The sequence below is a fragment of the Balaenoptera acutorostrata genome, chromosome 12 (genome assembly GCF_949987535.1).
Source record: "Balaenoptera acutorostrata chromosome 12, mBalAcu1.1, whole genome shotgun sequence".
In the NCBI taxonomy this organism is placed as follows: domain Eukaryota; kingdom Metazoa; phylum Chordata; class Mammalia; order Artiodactyla; family Balaenopteridae; genus Balaenoptera; species Balaenoptera acutorostrata.
The window spans coordinates 6,757,407-6,779,139 of NC_080075.1; the positions used below are offsets into that span (position 1 = coordinate 6,757,407).

The 21,733-nt window shown below is 44.4% G+C and overlaps 1 protein-coding gene across 2 annotated transcripts in view; it reads right to left on the reverse strand.

Moving 5' to 3' along the window:
* The window catches only part of NPAS2 (neuronal PAS domain protein 2), a 190,073-nt gene that overhangs the window by 145,687 nt on the left and 22,653 nt on the right, over positions 1-21,733 (reverse strand). Inside the window, exon 2 of one of the 2 annotated variants that reach the window (XM_057558518.1) lies at positions 19,072-19,249. The exons of the other annotated variant lie outside the window; for it this stretch is intronic. The gene's annotated coding sequence lies outside the window, so the exon portion shown is untranslated. The remainder of the gene's footprint in view (positions 1-19,071; positions 19,250-21,733) is intronic. 2 annotated transcript variants of the gene reach the window in all.

Genomic DNA, 21,733 nt, shown 5'->3' on the forward strand with positions numbered 1-21,733 from the left:
TACCTCTATTAATATCAGATAGATAGACTTTAAGGCAATAGCACAACTAGAAATAAGAGAGGGTCACAGAATATTATCAGTTTCAATTCACCTGGAAGAGGAAATAACCCTAAACTTGTATGCACCTAACAACAGAGCATCAAAATATACAAAGCAAAAAGTAATGAACTATAAGGAGAAACTGACAACTCTTCTATCACACTCACATGTTTGACGTATCTCACTTCATAAATGATATATCATGCAATACGACAATTAGTATATATGAAATTGAACGGCAGAGATCTAATGGACATACATGAAATATTGCACCCAATAATGGGAGACTAAACACTCTTTTCAAGCACACAGAGAACAAATATTGACCATCTAGAAAGTTGCTTTTTTAGGTCAGAGTACACTATTTTTCAGTGTTCCTAACAGAGGATTTGGAGCAACTAATTCAAATTCAACTAGTTGTAAGGTGACCAGATATTATGCTGGTTACAAAATAACGTAATCTGTAAACTATTGCCTTTAGAACAGTGTGCCTGATATCATCAAAGAGAACAAGCTCTGTTTTCCTCACTCATACTCAGCTCCCTAGACATCTCCCCCAAGGCAAACAAGAAACAGTATAGAAGCTACAACAACCAAAGTGACCACTGAGAATCTAGAGAAAAGATTTATTTCATCCAGAATTTTGGATGGATGATGACTTGTTACTGTCTAGAATGTAAGTACCATGAGAGCAAGAATCTTTGTTTCGTTTACGATATATCAATGTCTGGCATATTACGGCACTCAGTAAATATGCTTGAATGATGGGAGGCATACATGAACAAAAATGATACCCCTACTACTAGGTGTCCTCTTGCCTTTCCTTGGAGCACTGTAACAATTCTAAACATTTTGCGGTGTATGTCCTATTTGGCAAGTGAGTAGCCTAATCATCCTGCATTCAGGTTCAGACACGATTTTCAAAAAGAAAGCACCAGCATCTGTGTTCATCTCAACGTGCCAGGTTAACTCTGAGACTGCTGGAACGTAGAGGTTCCTTGATGGAAATATCTGGGCCTGCGGACGGGGGTAAGCTTTGCTGGAAAAAGCAGAAAGGGGGCTGGATAAGAGGAAAATGAACTCAGCTCTACTTCCCTAGGATTTCTTTTTCCAGGGAGGGGAATGAAATCACACAGTAAACAAGTGACTCATGAGTGGCCTGATCTTGACAAACTGTGTGAGGAGCATTCAAAGAGAAAAGCAGAAGGTAGACAGGAATCCTTTGCCCTGATCGATTGTTCTCCTTTATCCTTTCTGGCCTCAACTCCTTTGTCACGCTGCTCACTCCAGGTCCAGTCTTCCAGCCCTGACTGATGGCACAGCTGGATTCCAGCTGAGTGTGTGTTTAGACCGCAGGGATCAATGCCAGGCAATGAGGAGAGGAACAGTTCATTCATAAGGGGAAGAGCTGAGTGTGAACACAGATGAGGGGGTGGAGGGGACATTGGGGAGTCAGGCTGGGGGTTGGGTCACTGGCTGGAGTCAAAGTCGGTGAAGAGGCAGGAATAAGCAGTTATCAGGGCCAGAGTCTAGGCAAGCACTTGGGAAGGTCAACAGTTCTATCTGGAGTCAGCTGAAGGTCTCCCTCTGCAGCACTGCTCCAGGTTCCGGCCTTCTAAAACTCACAAAGTCTTGGTCCAAACAGGAGATCCTTGTTCCCCAAATGCCAGTTGTCCTTCCTATACAGAGCTCCCTTGGTTGCCAAGTCAAGTGGAAGCATGACCTTGTGCATGTGATTGAAGATTCAGTCAACAGCACCAAGATCCTGGAACTGCCCCTTTTCTAAATTCTTCTCTGAGACAAGGCCAAAGGGTTGGGTTTTTGACTAGGGTTCTGTTTGTTCAAGAGCTCACCTTCTTATTTTAATTGGTGTCGTGGTGGTGGTCTGTGCGACCAGGTTGCCCGAGTTGAGCAGAGGTGTCGTACAAAGTAGAACATGTCAATGACCCCTGGTCAGGGAAGCATGTGAGCTGCCCAGAGGGCAAGAGCAGGTCAGTAGAGCTTTCACACCACCTAAGCAGACAGGAGGCCAGACTGTGTCCCCAGGACAGAGGGAAGGTTGAAGGTGGCCAAAGGATCACACCAGCTTGGGCAGGCAGCACAGCACACTTCCTCACAGGGACTGTCAACACCTTGGCACCGAGAACAGATTTTTAGTTGAGTTCAGGGTTCTCACGTTCAAGAATATCCTGGTTCAACTAACCGCTCTACATTAGCAGTTTTCAAAGAGTGGACCAGTGACCCCTGGGGTGCTCATGACCTTTTCAGAAGAGCCAGAGTCAAAACTATTTTATAATAATACAAAGACATTATTTGTCTTTTTCAATCTCATTTTCTCAAGAGTGTGCAGTGGAGTCTTTCAGAGGATATTAACAGGTGATACCTCCCTTCTGGTAAGCCGGACAATAAAAAAGATTTGCAAAAATTCAAACAATGCCACCCTTCTCACTAAATTATACTGTTTGAGGAAACACAGTATTTTTATGTTAGAATGCAATGCACTTTTCACTATTTTTTTTTTAACATCTTTATTGGAGTATAATTGCTTTACAATGGTGTGTTAGTTTCTGCTTTATAACAAAGTGAATCAGCTATACATATAAATATATCCCCGTATCTCCTCCCTCTTACATCTCCCTCCCACCCTCCCTACCCCACCCCTCTAGGTGGTCATAAAGCACCGAGCTGATCTCCCTGTGTTATGCGGCTGCTTCCCACTAGCTATCTATTTTACATTTGGTAGTGTATATATGTCCATGCCACTCTCTCACTTCGTCCCAGCTTACTCTTCCCCCTCCCCGTGTCCTCAAGTCCATTCTCTACATCTGCATCTTTACTCATGTTCTGCCCCTAGGTTCTTCAGAACCATTTTTATTTTTAGATTCCATATATATGTGTTAGCATACAGTATTTGTTTTTCTCTTTCTGACTGACTTCATTCTGTAGGACAGTCTCTAGGTCCATCCACCTCACTACAAATAACTAAATTTCATTTATTTTTATGGCTGAGTAATATTCCATTGTATATATGTGCCACATCTTCTTTATCCATTCATCTGTCGATGGACAGTTGGGTTGCTTCCATGTCCTGGCTATTGTAAATAGAGCTGCAATGACCATTGTGGTTCATGACTCTTTTTGAATTATGGTTTTCTCAGGTTCACTATTTTTTTTTTTTTTAAAGGATTTTCTTTTTATTTATTTATTTATTTATTTATTTTGGCTGTGTTGGGTCTTCGGTTCGTGCGAGGGCTTTCTCCAGTTGCGGCAAGCGGGGGCCACTCTTCATCGCGGTGCGGGGACCGCTCTTCATCGCGGTGCGCGGGCCTTTCTCTATCGCGGCCCCTCCCGTCGCGGGGCACAGGCTCCAGACGCGCAGGCTCAGCAATTGTGGCTCACGGGCCCAGCTGCTCCGTGGCATGTGGGATCTTCCCAGACCAGGGCTCGAACCCGTGTCCCCTGCATTAGCAGGCAGATTCTCAACCACTGCGCCACCAGGGAAGCCCAGGTTCACTATTTTTTAATGAATTAAAAATTATTTTAAATGTTTCTCAGCTTTAATTTCCAAGATGGTAAATATCCATGGATACAAGCCACATAAACAAAAACTGGGGGATGCTCAACAGTTTTTAAGAGTGTAAAGGGGTCCCAAGATCAATAAATTTGAGAACTTCTGCTCTTTATCTTCACTGTAAATCCCATTTACAAGCCTTGACAGTTACTTGAAACACTTAGCAGTCTCTTTGCAGCATAAAGTAGTGCTATGCTACATTTTTTTGGTTATGTAGACGAACGAACAATATAAATGACTCGCCAACCATTTTTCAATGTCATTTTCCTTCGGCCTCAGAAATGGCTTGGCCTGTGTTCTAAAGCAGGGTTCCCGGGGAATTATTTATTCCAGGGAACTGCTAGTTGGTCATATGGGATATTAATTCTCAACTAATCACCATCAGATGCTGTAGAGGCTTTATTTATATCTTCTTCAGAAGCAGAGAATCTTATTATATCACAATATTTTGGAAAATATCAAGGAAGTTTATGAGCAATTCAAATATACTCCTAATGTTTTATCTCAATGGACCACTGACTCTAGGATTTAAGGTAACTTGATAATTACTAAACAATAACCACAAGATGTTGAGTTGACATTCAGATAAGACCTCGTTCCTCTTTTCATATTTTATTCGGCCCAATAACTACCCACAAGGGACTTTCCTGGTGGCGCAATGGTTAAGAATCCGCCTGCCAATCCAGGGGACACAGATTCGATCCCTGGTCCAGGAAGATCCCACATGCCACAGAGCAACTAAGCCCGCGAGCCACAACTACTGAGCTCGCGTGCCACAGCCACTGAAGCCCACGTGCCTAGAACCCGTGCTCCGCAACAAGAGAAGCCACCGCAACGAGAAGCCTGCGCACCACAACGAAGGGTAGCCCCCGCTCGCCACAACTAGAGAAAATCCGTGCATAGCAACGAAGACCCAATGCAGCCAAAAATAAATAAATAAATAAAATTAATTTAAAAAAAACTACCCACAAATCAACAAGCCAGAAAAGATAAAAGGAATCCCACATGTGCTCTGAATTATTTATAACTTCCAAAGAAATATGATGCTAAGTCATAATAATGTAAGTCAACCAAATTCCCAACTAAGCATCTAGCTTCTGATATTTCAAGTGCAATACGCATCCCTTCTTGACAACATCTCAGCAAAGCATTTTCACAAGACCAGTCTTAAGGCAGTAGAAATGTTTTCATTCATTCATTTCTTGCAATTCCTCAGTGCTGGCTTGTGTTCAGCTCAGGTTAGGCAGTGTGACAAATTAAGATGTGCTTTAGGGCCAAAGTGTGCCTTCAGGGAGGGTAGAGTCTATGAGAGAGAGCTGTACAGCAATGATCACACTACAAAGCAGAACCTAGGGAGTTCTGTATGAATTAGATACTTAGTAGGAGCTATTAGAGCTCACAGATGGAAGAGACTCATATAAGGCTGGGCAAAATGGCAAAGATATAAAATATGTGCACCAAAAGCGTTTCTTCACTGTTGGATGAAAATGGTCCAACTGTATTTAAATATGCAACCCCCTAGCGTCCATAATTTCCTATTCCTGCGTTTAGACTTGCAGGAGGAAAGACAGAAAAGCTATTTAAAGTCCTTCACATGCCATTCGTTTTTGTTTTTTTTAATTTATTTTATTTATTTAGTTTTGGCTGCGTTGGGTCTTCGCTGCTGCGCGCGGGCTTTCTCCAGTTGCGGCGAGCGGGCGCTACTCCCATCCCGAGGCTGGGCTCTCTCCCTTGTGACCCAACAACACCGTTTCACTAACAGCTCGACAAGCAGCTGTTACTAATGCCGCTAAAAGGCGGTGTAAGGAGACAGTCACACAGGTCTCAGACAGCTACCTTTCCTCGGGTCGTGAGGGCACAAAATGGGATCTGTACATGGTGACCCCTGTAAAGGAAGGCTCTCGTTAAGGGTAAGCGGAGAACTGTCTGCATCCTTCCCCACAGACCTTCAGCCAAACTGGCGATACGTAGAAACCAGACCCTACACACGGTTCAGGCGTGATGAACAGGAAGAGTGACTGCGGCTCGATGAAAAAAGGATGCCTGTGGACAATGTAGAATCTCTGAGCAAAATCTGAAACCCTCCTTCCTGGTCTCCCAAGGATTCAGGAGGGTCACGATAAGGAAGCATTGGGATAGTGATTGTTGGGCCGTGGGCTGCAGCGCCCCCAGGACCCCCTCCACGACCACGCATTCTACGTGGACCACCGTCTGGCCATTGCACCAGCCCTGGCATGGCACTAGCTTTCCAGTTGGCCTCCCAGCTTCCCGGCTACACTTAATGCCAATCCTTGATTTTTCAATAAAATTTAACATAAGAGGCGCTGCAAGTTCTCAACTTTGCTTTTCAGACAAAAGCCAAAGTTAAAAGCAGCCCCACGAACATCAGTAAAACTGGCCGTTTCTGATTTAGAGGCAAAAATCACTCCGTAAACGTTAGCAAAAATGCCAAAGCAAACAACATCCGTCTCTACTGCGATGACTGAACTCAGTGCATGAGAGCCGGAGCCCTGTCTCATGGCTTGTCTGAGGAGCAAGTCTTGGGTGACAAAACCACTGTGTGTTTGCGCTCTAAGCATCTACATAGCAGCAGATCTGACGCCGGGCTCCTGGGGTTGGCAGGCACCCTGCTTCCAATATATTCCTTTCACCCTCTGATGGGCTGTGGGAAAGCCATGATTATAAGTCTTCTTATTAGGGATTCTTTATCTACGTTCTGTTTTCAGTAATTCCTTGTCAACCTTAATTTTGAGAAAATGTGTTTTTTGACGGCAATCATTTTAGGTACTGCATATTACACATGTATGTACACGTATGTGCACACACTTTTTTTTTTAACACATGTACAGTTCAGTACAGAATCCCTAACACACAAAGTGTGACAATTACTGTCGAGGTCTTCCCAGTCTGCTGGGGTCGGGTTGTCACGAGTAATGCAGGGAGGCGATCTGTTTACACTCCTCCTTCTTGATTAAATGGATCAAAGGTGAGTTCAGAAAACGGGCCCCCGGGCTTTGAACTCTGTTGTGAAAATGCCAAGTGCTTGCCAAGAGCTGCAGAAAGAAGACAATGCAGATTGCAAGCATGAGGGAGAAGCTGCTACAGCCAGGAAGGCCTGATTCAAAGCCTGCCCATGAGGCCCTCATAGATGTGGCCAAACCTCACGAGTCTCGGGTCCACAGCTCCAGCCCAGGTCTCTCTTCTGAGTTCCAGGCTCCTGTGTCCACCTGCCCCCTTGCCTGGCTGCCCAGAGCTCTCGAGGGTCGCAGACCCAAACAGGAACTCGTGACCTACCCTGCCCCATTTTTCTTATTCCAGGAAAGGATGCCTCCATTCTCCCCCTCAGTCACTCCCCACATCCCACCATCACCTGTCAGTTCTAGCTTTAAAGTCTTCCTTCAATCCGTCCCCACTTTCCATCTGCAATGTCACGATCTCACCCAAGCCACCGGACTGAGCGACGGCGAACAGCCTCCCCGTGGCCTCCCCGATTCTCTCGCCTGTGCCTTCATGGCACTCCTCAAAGGCAGCCACAGTAATATTTTTAAAATGCCCATCAGATCAGGTCGCTCTCCAGCTCAGAGCCCTTCAGTAGGATGCTCCTCGCCAAAGGGCAGCAGGCTGATTGCAGGGCCAGAGCAGGGAAAGGACAGGGTGGGCCTGGAACAGCTTATTGTCTCAGAAAGTAAGACGTACTCAAAGATTGATGGGGACACGTCCAAAACCAGCTCGAGAGGGCTCTCACTGACCAAACCAGGGGCAATCTGAACATCCGAACTGTAATTTATTGAATAAAGCAGGAATCCATGAAATCTTACTGATACAAAGGAATGGATGAACGAACAAACAAATGAACAAATGAATGAATGAATAAGGGAGAAGGAGAGCTCCTCCTCCAAGTAGATTGCCAACTGCTACATGCAGAAGGGATGAAGGAATTTGAAACTTACCACCTGGCAACCGCCCTAGTAATGACTGTTTCAAGCAAGAAGCATCAATGGATACTAAACCTAGTGAGTGAACACTTCATAAGAAACAGTATGTTTAGCTAGCCTCAAAATATCTTTTAATACTTATTAGTTAAAAGGACAAAAGAGTTCCGTGGAGAAACCTGGCAACACAGCCTTCATTGAGCGATCAAAGTTAATGTCACTAGTAATGGGGCTGATGGATGGCCCGGCCTTTTGCTGTGTTGCATCACTCTGTGTATTCCTGCCAAAAATACATCATCTTAATCAGACCACTAGGACACATCAGCCAAACCCAAATGGAGGGTCATTCTAGAAAGTAAATGAGTAAATGACCTGTCATTTTCCAAAATGTCTAGGCCATAAAAAACAAGTGAAGACTTAGAAACCATCCCAGATGGAAGAGACAAGTACATGCAGGATGGGACCCTGGATTGGTCTCTAGACCATCAGGGACATGAGTGGGAGAGTCTGCAAAATTTCAGCGGGGGTCTGAGGCTCTGAGGACACTACGGTATCAATGTTAATTGCCTTATTTGGATGATTGTACAATGGACATAGAGGAACGTGTCCTTCGGCACCATATCAGCAACTCACCTCCAAATGCTTTAGTAAAAAATAGTCCTATGTACATAGAGAGCACAATAAGGCAGGTGTGATCAAACATTGGCAGGAATTCTTAGTGCAGGCTCTGAGGAAGCTAGCTGGACGGTTTTTGCAACTTTTCTCTAAGTTTGAAATTATTCAGAATAAAAAGTTCAAACACACAAACTTTCATGACTTCCCCATTAAACTCAGGACAAAATGGTAAAGAAGCACCACCAGGCCGTTGGTAATCTGGTCCCTGCGTAACTCTAAGCATCCCATAAATCACATTTCGGTCTCTCCCCAACCCCAGGCCTCTATATATGTTGTTCTTTCTGCTTGGAAACGCCCCCTCTCTGCGTCACTGCCCCATTCAGGTCTCGGTTTAAACGTCACTTCCTCAGAAAGGCCATCCCTGTCCTTAGACTGGATCAAGTTCTCCATCACTATGCGATACCCTACGTTGGTTTTAGGGATCGTCCGTTTAATGCCCCCCCCAACTCCCCCCCAGTCAATAAGCTCTGGGTTCTACTGGTTTTCCTCTCCTTCCTTGCCCAGGGTCCACGCACAGTGTCTGGAGAAAAGGAGCCACTCAACAACAAATGAGTGGATTTTTGTTATTCGACTCCTACACCTTGTTTTCTTGAGACCTTGATCTTGCCAGCCTTACTTCATTTTACCAAACAAGTTACTGCACAGGGAAACCAGCCCACAGAGCTGAAGGGGCTCTTTAAATCCAAATAAACAGGACTGAATGAGTACAGGGACATGTAGAATGATGACCCTTAATGACTTAAAACAACCGATGTCAGTAATTAGGACTCTTTTCATAGTACAGAGAAGGTGACTTAAAAAAAACTTAAGGACTAATTAATTTCACATAATAGTCGCCCTGGGACCTACTGTGAGAGCTGCCGTTAATGATGTATTTTCCTGTAATTAATTTTTATGTGCATCCTTGGGGCTCCCATCACCTTCTCTGGAATTACTCCTTGATCCCTGAGCCTAACACTTCCATCCCGTCTACATCCATCAGGCCAGCCTTCCCTGTAAACAAAGGCGAAACAGAGAACTGGAAACAGCTACCCATGCAGCAGAACTTTAGTGTGACAATGCTTTCTTTGCTCAGAGAGGAAACTAGGTAATTAATACACGCAAGAGCGTATTTTGGAAATCGTGGGTTTTTCTCTGCATTTTTAAAAAGTCTAAAGGGGAGGACACAAGGGAGAAAGACAGTGTTCAATAAACAGAAGGGCGAGAGATCCAAGTTCAAGACTCATGACTGCCACCACTTTGGTAGCTCGGAAAATCACGTTCTTTCTCCAGATCTCATTTTCTCTAGGTCATGGTTTTTAAATGTGGACAGCGCCCTGAACCCTGGAAGACAGAGGCCGAGGCCGATGACCTGTGGCTTTTATAGTGAGAAGTACTGTCAGTTGCAGCAAAAGCTTTGACAGGCAGCAAACAAGCCCCGTCCCCCTGTCCCCATGCCTTAATCCCCCCACTCTTGCCCATAATGCAAACATGGGTTAACACCGGGCAAATCATGGCTTCTTTAAAACCTACATTGCTTCCTCTTCTTGAGTACCAACTTTTTCCTGGAGATTCCTAAAGAAAAGAACCAACTTTCCAACCCACCTGGAACAGGTAATGGCCAAATACACAATATTAGGGCAACATGCTGGTTCTCCAATGCAGGGAGGGAGACAGCTTGAATTCTCCAAAAAAAGATGTAATAGAACAAGATACTCACGCACAAGTGGTTGTTTCAGGGGGACCAAGGAGAGCCGACCTGCAGGGTGGAGGCTGGAACAGACACCTGTGCTCAGGAACACACACAGGTGTGGGGTAGCACATACTCCTACGTGGCCCGGTTTCCACTGCCCTTGTCCGCAGTTTACCAAGTCACTGCGGTGGCCGGCTTGGGCCTGTCGTACCTTGATAGGCGTGGACCCAGGAAGCCCAGCGGCTGCATCAGAGGGCAGCCGTCTCATGCGTGACAGTCTACACGGCTGTGCCTCCCACTAGCCCGTTCCTTGGGAACAGAGGCTGAGTTTCTCACGTCTATGTCCTGGCCACTTGGTCTACAGTACGGCTTAGCAAATGACGCCAATGAATGAAAACTCAGGGGCATCTCAGGAAATGACAATATCTTAAGCTTGCGCTTGGATGTCCCGCTCTTTCTACCCCATGCCGTCCTAATTCCAGCAACAAGGCACCCCCCGCACCTGCCAGCACCTGCCCTGCCTATTTACCCAGGTGTCTTCTTACTCCCGGCTCGGAAATGTTTCAATGACTCATAACTAAAGCACAAAGATCACAGCGCGGTAGTCCAGCTGCCATGTAGTACGGACCCATCTCCCTCGGAGGCTTCCTTTCGATTCAAATTAATTATGATTCTGACACCCCTTCCCCAGGCACATCCACAGGTTCTTTCTATGTTGCTTCTGATTTCCTGGTAGTTAAGCAGACACAATACACTGAGTTGCATCAGAGCATGCTGAACGGGCTTCATTCTGCTGAGCATTATTATTTCCATTTTTTTCTTTGAAAACGTTAGATTTAAAAAAAAATCAGTTTCAGATAGTCTTAAAGGGAAAGAAAGGGGAAAATGTTTTCTTTCCTTTTTTTCATCACCCCAAGTCTTCATGAATTTAGTTTCATTAAGGTCTAAATGGGATGTATTTAAATGCTCATCAAAGGATGCCCCTTCCAGCAGCAGGTGAAAGGTTACCCTGTGATTGGATCTGCACAGCTGACCAGGGCTCGTGGGAAAGGCAGGCAGAGCGCACAGCATTGGGAGCTTTTGCTCAGCAAGTAGGCAACGGCTTAATGCATCAGTTATCACCACTTGAGCAAATTAACTATGTGTTTAATTCAGGAGAAGAAAGATGAGTAATTAGCAAGCAAAAAACAAACTGTGCGTCACTTAAAAGAAATCCTAACTTAGAGCCTTTCCTGATTTTTATTGGGTATTTACAAATCAGAGGGAGAATTACCTGAAATCTACTGCCTGTCATAGAGAAAAGATTCCTAAGAACCCAGACAGACCTGGATCCATTTTTCTTTGTTTTGGGATGTAGTTCTCTCAATATGTCAATTTCAGGAAAGCTCCTTAATTTTACTTGATTAAGTAGGGATCTTAGCTCTAATCCATCTAATCAAAATATATTATGGGAAGACATAATAACTAAAACATGCTTGGAGAGAGAAGGGTGATTTAGAGCAAGGGTTTTCAGAGACGCCCTTTTAGGAGGGGAGTGGCCCGGACCCCTGCCCTTTCCTCACCTTCCCTATTCAAGCTGAGCTATTCTGAGCCCTTCCATAAGAGACATTATACTTCTTCTGCAAGAGTTTTGGGGAAAATCGGCTTCAAGCCACTGATTCACCAGATGTGAAGGAACACAGAGGCAGGGAATGGCCTGGTTGGCTCAACTGCTCTATTGCCAGCAGCCTGCCCAGCGCCTAGGAGCACACCAGGGGTGTGACCACTTGTGAATGAAGAAATGGATGGGTGGAAGGATGGAAGGATGGATGGAGGGAGGGAGGGAGGCAAAAATGAGATCTACAAGTGGGCAGAGAGCTCCCACTGTGATTAAGCTCTGAAACATTTCTCACATCTGGATTACAGACTAAATGCATGATGACTCAACAAAGGAGGTTAAAAAAAAAAAATCTGTAAGAGCGAAAACAAAGCAACTCCGAACGCTAGTGGTTTTAACGGAGATGCAAGCCTTCGTTGATGGGATCCAAGAATGAGATTCCGCACATAAGTTGTGACATCTGTCACTCACTGCTCTCCCCCTGAATCCTATGCGGTCCCAGCTTCTTCCACATTCTGGGCCTTGGGGAGACAGCCTAAACAATTTGGGAGACTTCTGTCTACAAATCATGCAGGGCAAACAATGACTTACTTACTAAAATCCCCAGACATTTCAACAGGGAGCACACACTGAAGTTTCAGGAGATGATTTCAAGGAAAATAAAAGTACATGACCCAGTGGGTAGTAAATGTAAGGATTAACTGCTATTTTGCTACATGAATTCCCCCCCAAGATAGAAACAGGAACATAGTCTGCAACAGTGCCGTCCAGAGAAATATAACATGAGCCACCTACGTAATTTAAAATGTCTAGTAGCCACATTAAAAAAGTAAAATAAATACAACAAACTAGTAAATATAACAAAAAAGAAGCAGACTCACAGATATAGAGAACAAACGAGTGGTTACCTGTGAGAAGAGGGAAGCGGGGAGAGGCAATATAGCGGGAAAGGAGTAAGAGGTACAAACTATTAGGTATAAAACAAGCTACAAGGATATATTGTACACGGGGAATATAGCCAATATTTTATAATAACTATAAATGGAATATAACCTTTAAAAATTGTGAATCACTATATTATACACCTGTAACTTATATAATATTGTACAACTGTACTTCAATTTAAAGAAAAGTAAACGAGAGAGGTAATTTTGATAATATACATTGTTTAACCCAATATACACAAAATATTATCATTACAACATGTAATAAATTTTAAAAAGTTATTCATAGGATAATGTATATTCTTTTTGTCCTATTAAATCTTTGACATCTAGGATGTATTTTACAGTCACAGCACATCTCAGTCTGGACTCACCACATTCTAGGGGCTCAATAGCCATATGTGGCTAATGGCCATGCACTGTCAGCACAGGCTCAGCAGGACAGATGGATAAACAGTGGGCATCAACCGAAGAAGTGGGTCTGGAGCGCACCCCATTGTGGGGCTTCAGTCATTCTGGTCTACTCTTACTTCCTTGGGGTTCCTGCCATATGGTTTTGAGGAGACTTAACTCATAGTAATCCCTGACCCCTGACTCCCAGGCTGAGCCCATGACCCTGGTTTTCCAATCATAATTCACACCACTGCCATAGTCCAAGAGGAGGGCACATGACCAAGCCAGGCCAATCAGAATCTTCTCTGAGACTAGTATCCAGAAGCCAGGGAAAAGGGCTTTCTCCTTCCCCTGGTGCTGCTGGGGTGTGATTTGGGGGTTCTCCCCATCACAGGGAGAGCCAGTCTCAGGATGGGGCCATGAAATCCAGCCCTGAGACCCTGGTTTGGGGTCTCTCTTTCATGGATTCTGCATCTACCCCACATCCTCTCAGCACCTGCTCTCATTTGCTTCTGCTAATTTGAGTTGTGTTTCAGCCACTCTCATTAGACAGAGTCATGATGCAGGCCAAGCCACAACCCCGGTCCACTGCCATATTCTCCCGCCATGCATCTAGGGCTGTCTCAGAGACAGTATCCCAGGCCACAGAGGGCCCACGGCCCAGACTTGAGAGGTGGACTTTCATCTTTTAAACCTCATCAGTGTTTTGGAGCTCTTGTTCCCTCCCTGGGTCACCACCTGGGTTTCGCCCTGACACCTCCATCTGGGGCACAGATGTGTGCTAGGCAGCTGAGCTGCCCTGCTTTGCTGCAGAAGCCTGTGCTCCCCTTTGTGCTCCCCCATGAGTCTGTGTCTCACTTCCTGTCCCCCTTCGTGCATCCCGCCTCGAGAAGCAGAATGGTACCCTGAGTTTGCCTTTCCACGCCAGGATCTCACTGGCCTCCTCATGAACTGTATGAAGGCCTATTCTGAAGCGCTGACCTTTTAGAATCAACCAAGCACAACAGGAGACTGTTCCAGGCCCGAGGTTATAAACACAAAGATGACAATCCTGTCCTCTGCGTATGCATGGGACTTGCACAGATATTCCCAGCATGACAGCAAACACGTTCATCAGGAAGTAGCCACTTAGGGCCCTGGTGAGCAGCCCCTTGGGGGACTGTGGGAATGAAGCCCAGCCTGGCCTTGACCCCATTGTAGAGAGTGAATTACTGAGAGAATTCTAAGAAATGTAAATTTAATTTGACATACTATGCGAGTTTTAGTGTGATGAATTCTATTAGACTTCATGGCTAAGCTAAGTATTTATTAACTGCCCCTCCGGATTAGGTTTTATTTTTTCCCAAGAAAGTTTCAGAGAAAGCTGAGGGCCTTCCCTTCAGGCGCTGGACCACTTGATTCCCACGACAACAGTCCACTCACTGCAGTTACCGCCATAGTCTTAGGAAATCTGAACCAGCCCCATGAAGTCTACAGGGAGGTAGATGGGGCCTCTTCTCTCCACCCTGCATGGCAGAAGGAGTTTACAGATACGTGATTAAAATCCATGGTTCAGATTATTCCTGTTCCTTGCAGGAAGCTCCACAAACTAATGAATGCTTCAGTGTGCTTAATGTTTTAAGTGATATGCAAAAATCATGAGTGAAATTTGTATCGAGCCATTAGTGCTTTTTTCACCACTGAACTCCCCTGCCAGGAACCAGCGCTAACCAGGTCTGAGGCTTCTGGAGAGTGAAGACCACAAACGGTCTCTCCTTCTGTCTTGCCCATCATCCTCCTTCGGACATGAACGGTGGGGCAGACACAGGCCGGGAGCAGCCCTCCCATCTCCCCACTGCATCTGCAATTTGGGGGCTTGAATGTCCTCCTGCCTTGTCCCATCACAGGCTCCCTGCTTCCCTACATTAGCGAGAGGACAGGTTTGCGGGTCTGATGGGCTACCCTGGGCTGCTCTGAGATCTCTGAAGTTGCGAACATCTGTCCAGTTGGGTTCTGTTCTTACACTGGTGGGTAGAGACCATTGGGAAAAATTATTTCCTCCAAATGGCAAGGGCATCCCTTCTTGGGGGGTAATCCCAAAACGCTTTCTTGCTGAGGAGCCCAAGGCAAGTTATCTACCCTGCCTGAACCTCAGTTTCTCATCTTCAAAGTGGGAGCACAGTCATATCTCCCTGGTTCAGCTGCCAAAAGGACCACCCGAGATAACGCAGGACCCCCTGAACTGCCTGCTCCACTGGCCTGCAGGCAGCAGGTCATCGCTTCTTTATCTTCACTGAATGTCATTTTTGAGGGTGTTCCCACCTCCTCTCACATAAATAAGAATACTCATTCAAAAACCTGGAGGACCCAGGAAAGTAGAGAAATAAAAATTTCAACTCTTCCGCTGACTCACGACCCACGATAACCACTATTAACAATTTGTGTTTCTTTTCCTAAGTGTGGGTACATTTTACGGAGTTGAGATCATGCTGTGGATATAACTTGGTAGAGTCCTTTTCTCACTTAACATGATACGTGTTTTCCCATGTTACTCTATCATCGCCAGAAATAATCCTTGTAATAGCTGAGTTTTATTCCACCCAGTGTTTTCTCGGGGTTGACCGAACCACACCCAGCTTTCCAGACGTCTCGGTTTCCAACTTCTTGCTAACACAACCACACTGTGGTGGGCATGGCTTTTTCTTCAGTTGGGCTTATTCCCTTACGAGAGGTTCCGGAAGGGTTATGGGGCTCAAACTGTGAGGATGGCAGTGGCTCTTGACACCTCCTGCAGGTGGCTTTCCTTGCATTCACCTCCACAAGCAACGCCATGGAAGCCCTTTTCACATCCCTAGGGATCACCTTTTAGTACTTTTTTGATAACTTAGTTGAGGAAAATGATCTTATCATTTTTATTTGCACTTCCTCGATTCTCAAGAGACTGTTTTCCCATTAACCATATGCCATTCCTTTTTGTGCAGGGCAATGGACTCCTTTAGTGCACTTGAAATTGGTGGAAGCGTTTGGCAGATGACGGGAATCTATGTTTTTAATTAGTGCTGATGCAAGTGTTTCTTGGGCCAGAATTGGAAAACTTCTGGATTAGAGGGTTAGTTTTAAAATCTGTTCCTAGGGTTTTTCTTAAACCGAGATTTCATTCTTTTCGGCAAACATCCTCTCTAGATGTAGCCATCTTTACATTTGGATCACTTTTTAATGAAGTACAGGAGTTTAAGTCTAATCTGTCAATATTTTCTTTTGCGATTTCTTTTTGTTCTTCTCAGCTTAGAAATTCTTTACTCTCAGAGTTTTGCAAAGATTCCTTTTTCTATTTTTCTCCTGCTTTTCAAAAAAGCTTCACTGTTTATTTGGAATTTCAATTGGCTATTTAGGGTAAAGGGAGGATGTAAACTTTAAATTTTGTTTTTCAAAATGTCTAACTACTGTCAGCAAAAATTTGATGGAGGCAAAAAGAGGCATCAAGAGACATTGAGGGAGGAAGAGATTACTCTGTGTGGGTCAGAGAAAGTGGTTAGACATTTTGAAAAACAAAATTTAAAGTTTACATCCTCCCTTTACCCTAAACTGATAGTGGGGCCTCGGATGGGGGCAGAACCGTGCCCTGTGTGCTCTCCTTCTCCCCTACCTCTCTCCAGGTTTTCAAAACCTCTTTGTCCAGCACTTTAGCCTTGAGAAAACTCCTAGTACCCGAAGGCTTCTGCAACCTTGCTTTAAAGTAAAGTTAAGAATTTAACAATTTTAATTTTTTCCTACAGATGATTAGGAAATGCATTATAATATGTTATCATGCTTTTTAAAGATACTCTGTTATATTAGGTGTTATAAAGTCATATTTATCACTTTCTAAGAATCTTGTGATTTGAATTATAGTTGAGGCAGAGATCTTTAAAGCTGAAGAGATCCTTGGGACCATCTACCTGTAGTTCAGTCCCCACGAGGAAGTTGATGCCCAGAGACATAAAATCCGCTGCTCAAATTCCTGCAGCCAATGGGAGACAGGGCTGGAATTCACAGCTGGTCTCTGCTTACCGCTGTGTTCCTCCCACTGACGTGCTGTCACCATCCTCTCCTTTCCAGGACTTACTGGTGGTCACAATCAAGCAGGAGGTGACAGTTTATTTAAAGACACTATTTATGGAGTCTTCATTACTTTTGTTCAGGCTCTCAGCTACACAAAACCAAAACACCCAACTACCGTCCAAACCAGAGAAAGGAGAGCTGATTTTCAGCTGATGCACCCCATTGGTCTAGAAGAAATGCTTCTAGAAGAATCCACCTAGAAGACATGCATCTAGAAGAAACTCTTCTAGAAGAATCCACCTAGAAGACATGCATCTAGAAGCAATGCTTCTAGCAGAATCCACCTAGAAGAAATGCATCTAGAAGCAATGCCTCTAGCAGAATCCACCTAGAAGACATGCATCATGTAACAGCTGTTGGGTAAGGAAACTGACTATGTTCCTCTCCCCAGTAAGTCTCTAAACTCAGGTTGCACCTAGATTAAAATGTGGGAGGAAACTCATGTTCCTGAGACAAACACACGGGAAAGGCTGTCAGATGACCTGCCACGGATGGCCCTGTGTGCTGACCGTCTGCCCGGCCCACGGACTTGTGGCCAAGTGGCTCAAGGCAGAAGTATGAGTGTCAAGGCAGTTCGGAACAAACAACAACAAGCTTTTCCCCAAACAGAATTATTTTTTACCAGTATCCAGTCTAAAGTTAAGTAGAGAAAGTCTTATTGGACCTATGGGCACATTTCTTGACCACATGAATGTTAAACTAAAATAATTCCCAGCTCTAGCTCTACGTGTTCACTGAGTAGAGGGAACTGTCTCTTGAGGTGTCCCCAGCTCTACGGTCTCTGATGATGCAAGGAACTCTCTCAGACACCCACATATTCAAGCAAAAGATCACTGTTTCAACCCATGACGGCATGTGTGTATGCCCGTCATTTGCCAGGATGCTTTTGAGAAATAGCACATGCTCTAGATATGGAAGTGACCATGTTAAGGCGACCTGACTTATTAGCTCTTTGCCAAATTGGGGGGTGGGAGGGGGAATTCAAGGCTCTGCAAATTCTCTTTTCACTGTCTGTTGAGTTCGCTTGGAGCCCAGAATGGCAACGACTCAAGCTCTGATTCGGATCTTGACCATTCCCTGTTACTATAAGAACTTTTCAGGGCATTACCTTCCTAAGTGTGATGCAGGTGTTTCTTCTAGAACATGATCTATGTGATGCTGAAAAACTGCACCCGAAGAAAAACCACGACTTATGAAAAAAAATAGGGTTGGAGCAGACCATTAAGGACCCATGTGACTTTGTAACTAGAATCTCGCAAAATCGACAAAAATCCTCGTAAGAACATGAGCCCAGCTGAGTCTGCAGGCCCATTGGAGGCACCGCAGCCCCCCACCTGTACAGGTTTCCTCCCGGAGCTTGTGCCTCCTCCTTGGGGAGGAAAGTCCTTAAAGACGTTCACTTTTTAGAGAGACTAGATCCATCAAGATTAAAAATCTGGCTCAGGGGTCCCCTTCCTCAGCAAGCCTTTGTTTTCCTTCTTGTAAGCACAAGGAGGACATGTCTTCCCAGTGTCTTTGCACTTACAGCTCTCCAAACACAGCAGGAAATAAAGTGGTTCTTGAAGCTACTAAATCAGCCACTTCTTGCTCCAAAAGAAGGCACTTCTACACTATTCTTGGCTTTTTTCTAAAGGTCGTCATATCCTACTAAGGCTTTCTCATTCCTTGTGAGATCAAGGCACAACAGTTAACATACAGGGGAAAATCTCACACCGGCCAACCTAAGCTGCGAGACCTACAGACATCACGCTTTACTGAGGAGTCACCCATGAGCTCAATGGATTAAACAATTTTTTAAACCTACTTATTTATTTACTGTGGTAAAAATATATAACATAAATTGACCACTTTAACCATTTTAAGTGCACAGTTAAGTGGCATTAAGTATTTTGTCACAGTAAAAAAAAAGCAAGTCTGCTAAAAATTTATTAAAAAAAAGAACTCCAAGATAAGAAGGTGATCATAAATTATTTTTACCACCATCATCCTCCCTGTTTTTTCACTTGTCTTTCCTCAGATTTAGCTCTAGGAATAGCAAAGCAGCAGCAGCAACCATATATGCGATAGTTTGGCCAAATTCCAGGAAAGGGTCCAACGATCATTATTTCTTAGACTCCAAAAGCTTGAAGGGTTCTGAGCTAAATACACTCATAGTAAATATTTCTTACCTTTCTAAGGTTATGTTTTGGGGGAAAACCACAGAGAAACTAAATGCCTTGACAGCATGCAGGTGGAAACTTCTAGGGTCAACGCAGGCTTGCCGTGGATGTCTGATGGCCCAGGTCCAAATCGTGGCTGTGTGACCTCGGGCAAGTAGCTGAACCTCTCTGGGCCTCAGTGTGCAAGCTATAAAGTGAGGGTAATATGAGAGACAGAGGAGTTAATATACTTAAAGCATTTCCAATAGTGAATGTCACACACTAGTCCTCCTTAAATAGCTAACTATTATAGAAAGGCCAAGACCCACCAACCAAAATATTTCAGGTGGAGGACTTATATATTTAAAGCATTTTTATTTTGTGTGGCTGAACTTCCAAATGACTTACTCTCAGAATTCACAAAAATACTTTAAATAACTTAAGGACATGAATAATTGTTGTTCTTTCAGTGACAAAAATAAATACTCTTTTTGAACTTAAGAAAAGGCTTATTGTTATTCTTGGTAGTCAATGGCACAAGAGTTGTTATTAGGAGAGAAGAAAAACTTGACAGCTTTGACTAACCTCCTACATTCAGAGGATGTCATTTAATTGTAAAAGCGCAAACACACACAAAGGCAAGAGGAGAGATGCCTTTTTAAAACCATCTCTTCTTCAAAACTTGCAGATGTCTTTCAAAACCCTACATAATATTTTTAGAGTCTCTTTAGAAACTTAAATACTTTAGGCACATTTGATATAAAACTTAATGTTATAAACTCTGAACACTTTTTTCTTTAAATTCTAGAAAAGTCAAAGATTCCAGGATCGTCACTGGCTATCCATGATGTCACCACCTAGGAATTTTCTGTAAATGCCCAAGCAAAACACACACCAAACATATAAACAAAAAAATATGTAGAGCTGATTCACTTTGCTCTACAGCAGAAACTAACACACCATTGCAAAGCAATTATGCGCCAATAAAGATGTTAAAAAAAAAAAAGAGGAAAATGGAGACTGGGAAAAAACAAAACAAGGGGGTGGGTGGGGAACCACCTTAGAAGACCCCACGTGGTCTGCCAGGATGGGGTGGTGGCACCGAGGGCTGGCATGGACCCTGCCAAGCCGCTTGGGGCAGCATCCGTCCTCCTCAGGCCAGACGCAGCGCGCAGAGTAGGGAGGCCACGGCGTCAAATTTCCAGGAGTGGCAAGAAATTGACTAAAGAAGGAGGAGATTACTAAAGAGATTCCAGAGCCATCTGGAATACTCCATTCCTGGCCAGAGAAGCCTCTGCCATGTCATGGCTGAGAGCAGGGGTGAAATGACACATAAGAGAATCTTTCATTGTCAGGGGAGTCAGCCAGTCACTACCAAAGCGGACCGAAAGCTGGGATGGGGCTGGCCCTGCCTGATGCACCGTGAGCCCCTCAGAGAAACAGCTCGCTAATGTCAATCCCAAGTTTAAGACACGGCATGCAAATGCTGCAGTGTCTACGGCCCCATGACCAAGGACTCAGCTGACATTCACCAGGCTGATGTCAGTGGTCACAGTGTGGCCCTGCCCAGTGACCACTGGTGGGGTCTGAATACTGCTACCTGGTGGAAGCTAGTCAGCCCGAGAGCCCCGGACCAACAGGTGCGCTGGGTCTCTTACTTATTTTTAGCCAGTGTTAGTTTGGTACGGAGCTACTAAATATCCAAACCAACAATGGCCACACAATATGTAAAAACAGAACTCTGACCCACAACCAGCAGCAATCTGCCCAGGAAACTGACCCATCATCTACAGTAACCAGCCCAGGAAGCCAGCCTGCTATGCCTTGTAGGAGGTCAGACCATGATCTTTAGCAAAAATCCCAAAAGTCAAACAACCCCTATAACAATAAGCCCCAAATGGCTAGGATTTGATTAATATCTGACAGTACCCCTAATTTCCAACCCCCCACTTCCAATTTAGGAACTACCAGAGAAAGCTAAAATACACACCCCTGGAGAAAAGGGAACCCTCCTATGCTGTTGGTGGGAATGTAAGTTGGTGCAGCCACTGTGGAAAACAGTATGGAGATTCCTCAGAAAGTGAAAAATAGAATTACCATATGATCCAGCAATTCCACTCCTGGGCATATACGCAGACAAAACTATAATTCAAAAAGATACATGTACCCCTATGTTCATAGCAGCACTATTCACAATAGACAAGTCATGGAAACAACCTAAATGGCCATCGACAGAAGAATGGATAAAGAAGGTGTGGTACATATATACAATGGAATATTACTCAGCCATAAAAAAGAATGAAATAATGCCATTTGCAGCAACATGGATGGACCTAGAGATTATCATACTAAGTGAAGTAAGTCAGACAGAGAAAGACAAATACCATACGATATCATTTACATATAGAATCTAAAACATGGCACAAATGAACCTATCTACAAAACAGAAACAGATTCACAGACACAGAGAACAGGCTTGTGGTTGCCAAGGGAGAGGGGGTGGGAGAGGGATGGAGTGCAAGTTTGGGATTAGCAGATGCAAACTAGTATATATAGGATGGAAAGACAACAAGGTCCTACTGTAGAGCACAGGAGACTATATTCAATATCCTGTGATAAACCATAATGGAAAAGAATATAAAAAACAGAATGTCTATATGTGTCACTTTTTATAACTGAGTCACTTTCTTGT